The sequence below is a fragment of the Mustela erminea genome, chromosome 1 (assembly GCF_009829155.1).
Source record: "Mustela erminea isolate mMusErm1 chromosome 1, mMusErm1.Pri, whole genome shotgun sequence".
Classification (NCBI taxonomy): Eukaryota; Metazoa; Chordata; class Mammalia; order Carnivora; family Mustelidae; genus Mustela; species Mustela erminea.
In genome coordinates, this window is record NC_045614.1 from 163,423,294 (window position 1) to 163,433,938 (window position 10,645).

General features: G+C 35.0%; 1 pseudogene; it reads left to right on the forward strand.

Annotated features, from left to right (window-relative positions):
• LOC116591431 overlaps positions 1-2,319 on the forward strand; it is a 43,702-nt pseudogene extending 41,383 nt beyond the window's left edge.
• The last annotated feature ends 8,326 nt before the right edge of the window (positions 2,320-10,645 follow it).

Consider the following 10,645-nt stretch of genomic DNA (forward strand, 5'->3'; position numbering starts at 1 on the left):
GACAATCTGACTCCAAAGACAAAGATTGTCTTCATAATAACCATAAGCTAAAGACACATTTCATCTCCAAGAAAGCAAGTGTACTTGTAATAGGTACAATCATGGTATCTAAACTCATGAGTTTTTGGATTCACTAGATTCATAATGTTCCAATTTGGGACTTGGTAGAAGAAAGATAATTTTTTTAAAAAAAATTTTGTTAGTTCATTCAGGCTAAATAAAGATAAAAAAGCAATGTAATGGATGAAAAAATCATTTATAAGAAATAAAGGGAGAAATAAATTTGAATTAGAGAATTCTAAAGTCAAAATCTCTCTTTAGTCTGATTAATTTACTTTCCATTCTTTAAACTCTCAAAATGGAGGCTGTTCAGGATTTGGTCTCTGTAATTTTTAGAAGGGATCAGGGAAAATCTTTAACTTTCACAATCATGGTAAATAGAGGATCACTCTATTTTGATATACGTGTGTGATTTTCAGGTGAATGCATGAAATCACGCTGTATTTCTTATTCAAATACTTAAGTATTATGGTGAAAATTTTTCTTTGCCCAGAATTCAACATAAAGTATGTATGTTAAGTAAAGCCACACTTCCTCACTATCAGCTTGCTAACAGCACTGTGTTCAAAGATGAGTCAGGGTTCCTTATTCCACTCACTGGGAGAAGACTGTGTTTCCATTATTTGCATATATTACCTGTATTAGTGTGGAAGGACTAGTCTGAACTTTTCTAAAGTATATGAGCAACTCTATGAATAGCTTCTTTGAAAAGATAATTCAGGATTCATGATGCATTTAATCCCCAGACTTTGTACTTCGTCCTGCAAGTTGAAAGACTTAACATTTTTCAAGAACTATTTTTGTTGGGTATCTGTCCAAATTATCCAATATCCTGTGCCCTTAAACAGTAAAACTTTCTTGGGGGGGGGGGACAACCTTAAGGAGAAATAAGTTGATTAAAAACTACAATAAATAATGATTATTATAGTTAGAAGAAGACTTGTGTCTCATGTCAAATATAAACTTTGCTCTAATTCCCTATCTTATGGCAAATTCAGCCTGTACATTTCCCACACAGTTATATTGAAGTCATTGCACATTTATGATCTATTCCATGACTTTGTTATGCCAAGATTAAAAAGACAAGTGGAATATGGTATCTGCCAGGACTCTTAGAATCTGGTAATGGAAAGAACAATAAGATAGATATACAAAATACAAAAAAGGTAAGGGTTTAAGAAAAATACAGATAAAGAGCATAAAGAGAGGAGAGACAGAGAAAAAAGTAAGTTTGGGGTAGCTATAAGAAGCTTTCTGGATGAGAAGTGTTAATTAATTAAGAAGGTTAATGTGAAGGTAAGTAAGGAAGAAAGGAAGGCATTCTAAAGAGCATGAGGCAAAGGTTAGGAAGGAGGAAGTTCAGAGTACAGGTGTTTTCATGCCCTTTGAAGACTAGAACTCATCAGTGAGGTAGGTGATGAAGTCAACAAAGTAATAGTAAGAATTTGTAGGACTTGGTAGCTAAAAGAGTAGAAGGGAAAATTAAAGATAAACTTGTGATTTAAAATCGACATGCATAATGGTGTCTTTATTTAAAGAAAGAAGCAAGACAGGATCATGCACTGATTTTAGGAGCAGGAAAGTGATACACGCTACTATCAAAATGTTGAGATTATACACAATAGATGAATTACTAAACTCTATATCTGATAGTAATGATGTACTATATGTTGGCTAATTGAACTTGAATAAAAAAATAAAGTACCTGCTTGAACATTTGGGCTTTTGAATTCTGATTCAGACCTTAACAGAGAAGGTTGAGAGATTTGGAGCTGGAGTTATAAGATTTGATATAAAACTCTCTGGATCTTCTAAACTGTATGACCTTGGGCATGTCACAAACTCTCTGAGCATCATTTTATTTACTGTTAGAAATGGAGATTAAAAGTGTATTTCAGTCCACTGCAGGTGCCAGGAGGAGCAGCTGTCATAGCTCTGTGCTACCCCATGGCCATGGGCCACAACAAAGGCCACAGAGTGACCACCAATGGGAGGAACCTGAATCACAGCTGCCAGCACCTCACCAAGAAGACCAAGTTCGTGCAGGACATGATCCAAGAGGTGTGCAGCTTCACCCCATAGGATCAGCATACTATGTGGCTGCTCAAGGTCTCTAAGGATAATCGAGCCCTCAGGTTCATCAAGAAAAAGGTGGGTACATACATCTGTGCCAAAAGGAGGAGAGAGGGGCTAAATATCCTGAGAGCCATGAGGAAAGCAGCAGCGAAAAAGGACAGAACCCCTCCCCTCTGTATGTAATAAAGCCTTTTTCGGCGGGGGAGGAGTTTCTTTCAATCTATAAAATTCAACAAATCCAAGATGTTATTATTGATAAAGTCTGCATAAAAGTAACAGTTGAAGCCATTATTAAAGCAATGAAGAGGGGTTGAGGCAACTGATAAATGGAAGAGGGAATTCTAGCAATCATACGGAATTTTATTTGTTGATACTTGTTTTTATAGTTTCATGACCCACACACACATACCTATACAATATATGGCTTGACTTTGTTTTTGAACTTCATAAAAGAGTACCATAGAGTAGGCTGTCTTCTAAGATTTGCAGTATTGCCTTACTCATCTCAGACTATGATGCTAAGATTCATCCATGATGTTTAATTACAGATCAATTTTTACTGCTGCATGCTATTTCGTTTTATAAAAATTCCATAATATAGTTATTCATTCCACTACATATGGATGTTTTTGTTGTCTCCAGTTTTTTGCTATTATGAATAGTGACACGATGAACAGTTTTCTTAAGTCTCCCAGCATGCATGCTTAAGAACATCTTCTGCATATTTACCTAAGGATGGTATGTATCCAGGAATATTCAACTTTATAAAACAATGCCCAAATTGTTTTCCAAAGTGGTTGTATTATTTTATACTCTACCAGCAATGTGTAAAAAAACCATGTCCTCTCCAAATGACAGTTCCATAAGATTTCTTAAATTCTGTTGGCGAGTGATGAAGAATGACATCTCATCATGTTCTTTATCAACATTCTCCCAAATACAAGTAAAGCTGGGTGAGTTTTCAGAAGTTTATTGGCTATATACATCTTTTGTGATGTGTCTATTAACATTTTTGTCTATTTATTAATTTTCTATATTATTTCAATTTATACGATCTATGTATACTTGATTATAGTTTGGTGACTATAAGAATTTCAAATAATTTCTCACACTCTCCTCATGCTCTTTAAAGTGCATCATGGAAAACCAAGGCTCTTAATTCTCACGTCATCTGATTGTTCAGATTTTTTAAGTTCTATGCTTTTGAAGGTTTTTATAAAATATTCTCTGACCCAAGGTCAGAAAGACATGCAACAATATTTTCTTCGAGAAGTTTTAAAGTTTCTTTTTTTTTTTTTTTAAAGTTCTTAATCCAGGGATGCCTGTGTGGCTCAGTCCGTTAAGCCTCTCTGCCTTTATCTGAGGTCATGATCCTAGGATCCTGGGATCAAGTCTGGCATCAGGGTCCTTGCTCAGCAGGGAGCCTGCCTCTCCCTATGCCTTTGTCTGCCACTCCCCCTGTTTGTGCTCTTTCTCTCTCTGACAAATAAATAAATAATATATTTTAAAAAATAAAAATAAAGTTTTTAATCTATATAAAGCCAATTTTTGTATAGTTTTTGTGATATATACAATCTCATTTTTTTCCTTATTAATGACCCATTTTTAGCTCTATTTATCAAATATTTCTTCCCTTCTTCAGAAATCTGAAATAAACTTCAGTGATATATCAAAGTTTTATAAGCTAAACCAAAGTTTTAAAGTTTTATAAACTAAATAAAACTACCATATGATCCAGCAATTTAACTTCTGGTATTTATACAAAGAAAATGAAAATATTAATTAAAAAATATCTATGCACCCCTACTTTCATTGCAGCATTATTTATAATAGCCAAGGTATGGAAACAACCCACGTGTCCCCTGATAGATGAATGGATGAAGAAGAACACACATACACACACACGCACACACACACACACTCTAGACTACTACTCAGCCATAGAAAAGAATGAAATCTTGCTATTTAAGACAACAAGAATTGACCTAGAGGGTATTATGCTAAGTAAAATAAGTCAGACCAAAAAAAGACATTATTTCATTTACATACACAATCTAAAAACAAAACAAATGAACCGAACAAAATAGAAACAGACTCATAGATATAGGAAATAATCAGGTGGTTGCCAAAACAGGGGAAGAGGACTAAGAGGTATAAACTTCAGTTGTGAAATAAGTCACAGCAAGGTAGCAAAAACAAAACCAAGTTTGATCTAAGAATGAGTCTTTTCTTGGATCTCTGTTTAGTTCCTGTAGTTGGTTTCGTCCTCTTCCCACAGCAGTATCATTCTGCCTTAATTAATGTGTGACACAGAGCAATTTCCCCCAACCTTCTTCTTTTTTTTAATTAACATATATGAGCCTATTTTGTGTCAGCTATTATTCAGATGAGGAAACCATTGCACAGTGAGGTTAAGTAACATATTTAAGTTACAGTGTGTAGTTACAATCCCATAGGTGGGATTGTAAACCAGGCAGGCTGGCTCCAGAGAACATTATTACCATTAACATGCTACACTGCTTTGTCTCCAGAAATGCTTGCTTATTTTTGGACTTTTGCTTTCATATAGATTTTATAATCAACTTAATAAGTGCTAAGAACAACCCTTCCATGATTTTGTGATTCTTACCGAAGTCCCATTTTACACACACACACACACACACACACGCACACACACAAAATTATTTGGGTATAATCAACCACATTAACATTTCTGCTGCAAAAACATACTTAGGAATATTATTGGGAAAAGCAGGATAAATAGTATCATGAATTTCTTCTGATCAGTTCAGGTTCAGTTTTGCTGCCAAATCTTGCTGTTTAGTCCTCTTCAGATCTTTGGAATTATGGAATGTGTCATTGCCATTTAATAAATGATGGGAAAAATTCTCTGGGAAGTTAAATAATTAGATCAAATCAATCTACATTCTTAGTTGATAAACTGCCTTTAGTTTGCTCCAGGCTTTTTTTTTTTTTTCCCTAAAGAAATGTTTTTATATGAATCTTAAACCTCAAAGTAAGAATATAGCATTTCCTTTGGATCTGGATCTATAATGATTCCAGATCTCTGCCTAATTTACCTTGTTGACTAACGTTTCCCTGATCGCCTGTTCTTTTTTTAATTCACCAACATCCAAGCATCCTCTGCTAGCTAGTCTGTTAGAAACCAATGAAACAAAACATAATTGATAAGTAAGTAATGAGAATGTATTTGAAGCGTGAATCTAAGACAAAAGATGACTAGAAGTCAAGACCCTACAGAATTTTATTTAATCTACAATTCCAATTCTAGATTTTGTAACTTAAGTAAAGGCTATTTTACGTAGATTGTTTACCTTTAATCTGTTCACATTTCCAAATAAGTGATGTACATTTTTTCCATATTGAAATTCTGTTTTCTTTCCCATTCTGTCATTCCCTGGCTTTTAAATGATTTTTCTGTGTTAAGTTATTAAAGTTTTCCCCTTTTAAAACAGTAACTTATTTTTCCATTAAGGTGAGCTGATTTTGTAGCCTCTTACATAAGAAAAAGAGCATTATTCACTAGTCACTGTTCATTTGTCTAGTGCCTGGCACATTGTAGGTATTCAATAAATGCTTGATAAATGAATAAAATAGAAAGGCCTCTTAAAATGTTGATGTCTGTTCATACCAAATTGAAGTTTAATTTAACAGTAACTTCAGGATTACATAATAAAGGTCTTAGGAAAAAGTAATAAATGGAAATACTTGTTATCCTGCTACAGACTAAAAATATAGGTACTGAATTTTTCATTGAGATACAAGTGAAGCCTGAAACACAAATGGTGCAAGGGCAGAAATATAACAGACATTGAATAACACTGTCCATTTAAATTGAATACCTGAAAGTGTTCAAGTTTGAAACTTTAGCACTCACTCATACGACACTCTATAACTGTAACTGATAATGCTTGAATGTAACTGATAATGCTGAATGATCATTCAGTTATATGCTATTGCTTATATTTTCTTATATCTTATATTTTCTCATATCATTCTTTTATCTTTAATCTTTCTTATATCTTACCTGTATTTTCTTATATCTTATAAGAAAATTGTAAAAAATAAATTTACACTCCTTATTGTAAAAAATAAATTTATACCCCTTAGTCCCATGTGCATTGAAGGATACAAAGCTATACAGCATAATTTAGATCAGCAATTTCCAAACTACCCTCTACTGGGGAAAAAAGAAAAATATGGATCTCTGTGCTCTATTCTCATCTATTGTAACGTAACTGTGAATGTAGAGTTTGGGATTCTGTAGTTTTTTGTTTTTGTTTTTGTTTTTAAGATTAATTGATTGATTGATTTTAGAGAAAGAGAGGTAAGCTTGCAAGTCAGGGGAGGGGCAGAAGGAGAAGAAGGAAGCAGACTCTCCGCTGAGTTGGGAGCCCCACGTGAGGCCCCACATGGTGCTCCACACAGAGCTGATCACATGACCCCAAAAGCATGACCTGAGGTAAAATCAGGAGTCCATCTCTCAAATGACTGAGCCACCCAGGCGCCCCTGGTATTCTACGTTTTCTAAAAGCTTCCTCAAATGATCACTAAGTGCTAGCTGGCATTGGCCTGTGGAACAATGTTTGGGAATAACAAACATTGTGCTTTAAGTTGAAAATCTATCTCCAATCACTCCACAGAATGTTACGGACCTATTCACTTATACAGAGGGTTATAAGATGCCTGGTTTGGATCATCCTTTTTAATCATAAAGGGAAAAAAATCAGTTTGCAAATGACATAAGATCATGGAGATATTCAATGTCTGTTCACATTCTAGGGCAGTAGAGTAACTACATATGCTCCAAAGATCTCTTTTGATTTTGACCTGTGTCACTTGTAAGGCCCTTCCAATCATTTGGGAAGATCAGTGGGAAAGAGAGTTTTGTTCAGACAGGTGTTCATCTAAGTACAATCCTGAAACTGGTCCTGCTAGAAATATTTGGGGCTCCTTTTAACACTGGATTCATAAAATGCAATGTTTACTATAGAATTGGACCCCATTTGTCAAGACACACTTGTGGAAATTCACTAAAGTCACGAGAGAAAACTGAGAAGAAAATCAGTTGAATGTTTTTGAAAAATTCATAATCACACTATCAGTAGATACCTTTGTTAACAAACTAGACAGAATATTCTGGAAACATGATACTCACTCCCCATCTGTTGTCTCCTGACATGGTTTAACCATGAGTGTCAGAGCGAACAGTATGAGCTGGTCTCATATCACCCCTTCATGTGCCATGAAGTCACAGCCTGTAGACAGATCCAAAGAAGGAACTTCCAGTCCCAGGATGAGATCATTACCTGCACTTTGTTCAGGTGATTCAGTTCTGCCAGGGGATGCTATGAGAACAAGCTATAGTGCTTCTTCCCTCATCCGAATAGTATACCGTCTGCCCTAGAACTGACACAGCTCACTGTAAATCGGAGAAAATTTGATGCCTCTTTCACAACACTTTTTCTCTTTGTCTGATTTTTATTAGATCCTAGAGCCATTTTTTCCTTTCGGAACACCATTTTAAAAATTGGTAGAAGCCAATGAGAAAATGATCCAAGTGATAGATACTCTCTTTATACCCTTTCTTCTTGGGATATGCCCACTTCATAAAGCACCTGTATCAACTGCTGAAAGAATTATATTCATCTATCTGACAAAAATGTAGTCTACTGCTTGGCCATAATCTCAAAGGTATTTTCCAAGTGAGTTAAAATACGGATGTTAAGATTATAGTATTGAGACAATCAGAATACTTAGTCTGCAATATCCAGGTATGAGTTTACATTATTCCTATGTCTTACCTATTGAATTTCAAGTACATTCTAACATGTCACATGATATTCTAGGCCTTTTTAAATTTATTATCATCTTTAAATAATCATAGTAATTCCATATGTATGCATACTTGAGTGGGCAGAGAAGATAGATATAACTGTCTCTATATTATGGATGAGTACACTGAGATTCAGGAAAGGTTAGTGAGTTACCTAAAATCACTAAATTAGTCAGAGACAGACTGACAATTTAGATTTTTTTTTTTTTTAATTTGACAGGGAGAAAGAGAGATCACAATTAGGCAGAGAGGCAGGCAGAGAGAGAAAGGGAAGCAGGCTCCCCAATGAGCAGAGAGCCCGATGTGGGGCTCAATCCCAGGACCTTGAGATCTTGACCTGAGCTGAAGGCAGAGGCTTAACCTACTGAGCCACCCAGGCACCCCTAAATACACATTTTCTCACCCTGAGTTTACAACTTCTTCTTTTACTTTCAACCCTCCTTTCTCTTGTGATGTTAATAAACAATCACATGTGAATTTGTCTTTGCCTTTCTAAAATGCATGATTCTGCCCATTGTTGTTTTTTTTCAATTAAAGAAATAAATTGACTTAGCTATTTTCTGTGTCCATTCTTCTCAAATGTTAACATTTAGATCATAGTTCTTTCCCCATCCTTTGCTTCGCAACATGGCAAAGCCCCAAGCTTTGAGGTAGTGACCTGAAAATGTAATGTTAGCAGCTCTATGGAAGAAAGAATAAAAAAAAGTTGGACTGAACAAGGTAAGACGTTTAGTCATTGTTTTAAAAAGTCATCTTTTTAAAAGTGGGAATCCTGGCCCCCTTATATGAAAACTAAGTGAGAATTTAGATTTTAATTATAGACTTCTGCAAAGTTCACTCTTTGTACTAACCCAATAGGAAGTAGCTTTTTATAGATACCAATTTATTCAACTTTCTTTAACACTCCAAACTGAACAATCACTTTCATGGGCTTTTTTTTTTTTTTTAATTAAAAGAAGCTTCTTTTTGAAAGGTTGCTATAATAAATAAGGTAATGCTTCCATTCAGTTGAAAGTTCTAGAATAATACAACCCCCCCCCCCCCCCCGGGCTCAGGACTTAACTTACTGTGAATAGTGTCAGAGTGACACAGAGGAATAAACAAAGAATGGGTAACCATGGAGCCCAGAACACCAGCAATTCCATTGGTCTTAACCAAGTAATTGGTACATAATAGTTTGGAAGTCATCTGCAAAGGTTCTACTGCCAGTTCTACAAATCACTGTGCAGCCTTTACAAAGTCATGTTTTTCTCTGGGTGTTGGCTTCCCTCAGCTATGATGTGAAAGTTGATCTATATGTACTCAAAGATTCCTTGCAGTGCTAATATTCTAAGATCCCAAATGTTTATGAAGAGAGCGCTTGGGTGGCTCAGTGGGTTGGGCCTCTGCCTTCGGCTCAGGTCATGATCTCAGGGTCCTGGGATCGAGCCACGCATCAGGCTCTCTGCTTGGCAGGGAGCCTGCTTCCTCCTCTCCCTCTGCCTGCCTCTCTGTCTACTTGTGATCTCTCTCTGTGTCAAATAAATAAATAAAATCTTAAAAAAAAAATCATTCAGCAATGATTAAATAAGGTGGAAAAAAAAAAAAAAACAAATACCATGGAGGCTGGAAGCATTCAACCTCAGATGTGAAGTCCTTTAAAAATTTATCCCCACCCTCTCAAGTAGGCTGGTGTTGCTAATAAGAGGATATTTGTCAGACTCAAGATATAATTTTACCTTGATTGAATGTTTGTGATGCTGCTTCAAATCATGCTACTCATGTTGCCTGATTTGATTGTCTGGTTTCTGGTTTCACTTTCTACTCCTAGGAAAGTGTATCTTGGTGCTATTTCAACTAAAAAAGCTATTTTTTAAAACAACACAGAAATTCCATACATGAATTATTCTGCAAGAATATTTTTCAGAGTTCAGTACCCAATGTAATGTGATGAATGTGCTAAAAATACTGACAAAGTATATGATGTCATATGTGATTTCTCGCATTGATGAGAGCAATAATACATGGGTGTCTTTATTAATTATTATGATTTGGTGATTATTCATGTTGGACATATTATGATAACTTAATAAACCATTACTACATAGTGTTACCATCCTACTGAAAGTCAGCAACGCTAATAACTCTTTTTAAGCTTTCAGCTATTCACTCAGAAGGTTAAAGAGTGGAGACTACAGATAAAAAAAATCCTCTATGTTGTTTTCCAATATAAGAGGCATATAAATTTTACCAGACACCGTTGTTCTTGAATTTATGCTTCTAGAAATCACAATACCTGGTTCTAATTCACGCTTTATGCCAAATTGGATGTGTGGAACATGTCATTTAGAGTCTCTGAAATTCAATTCCTCTTGTGTAAATTAGGTGATTCATTCTGTAATTTTAAAAATTCACTTCTTTATATTCTATAATTATCTTGAATCTCTAGGTTTCTATGAACCAAAACAAAAAACACCATTTTAAAAGTGATACTTAGTATGTGACAGTTGACTCTAACCTATCTCAATAATTCTAAAATTAATGGAAATTAAAATGGTCATTTTTAGAAAAGTAAAAAAGTCATATAATCACTATTAAGATTGCCTTTGGAAAACAAAGGTTTAAATGCATGTCATTGTGTATTTATGGGATGTGAAAGGAACTGTCATTATA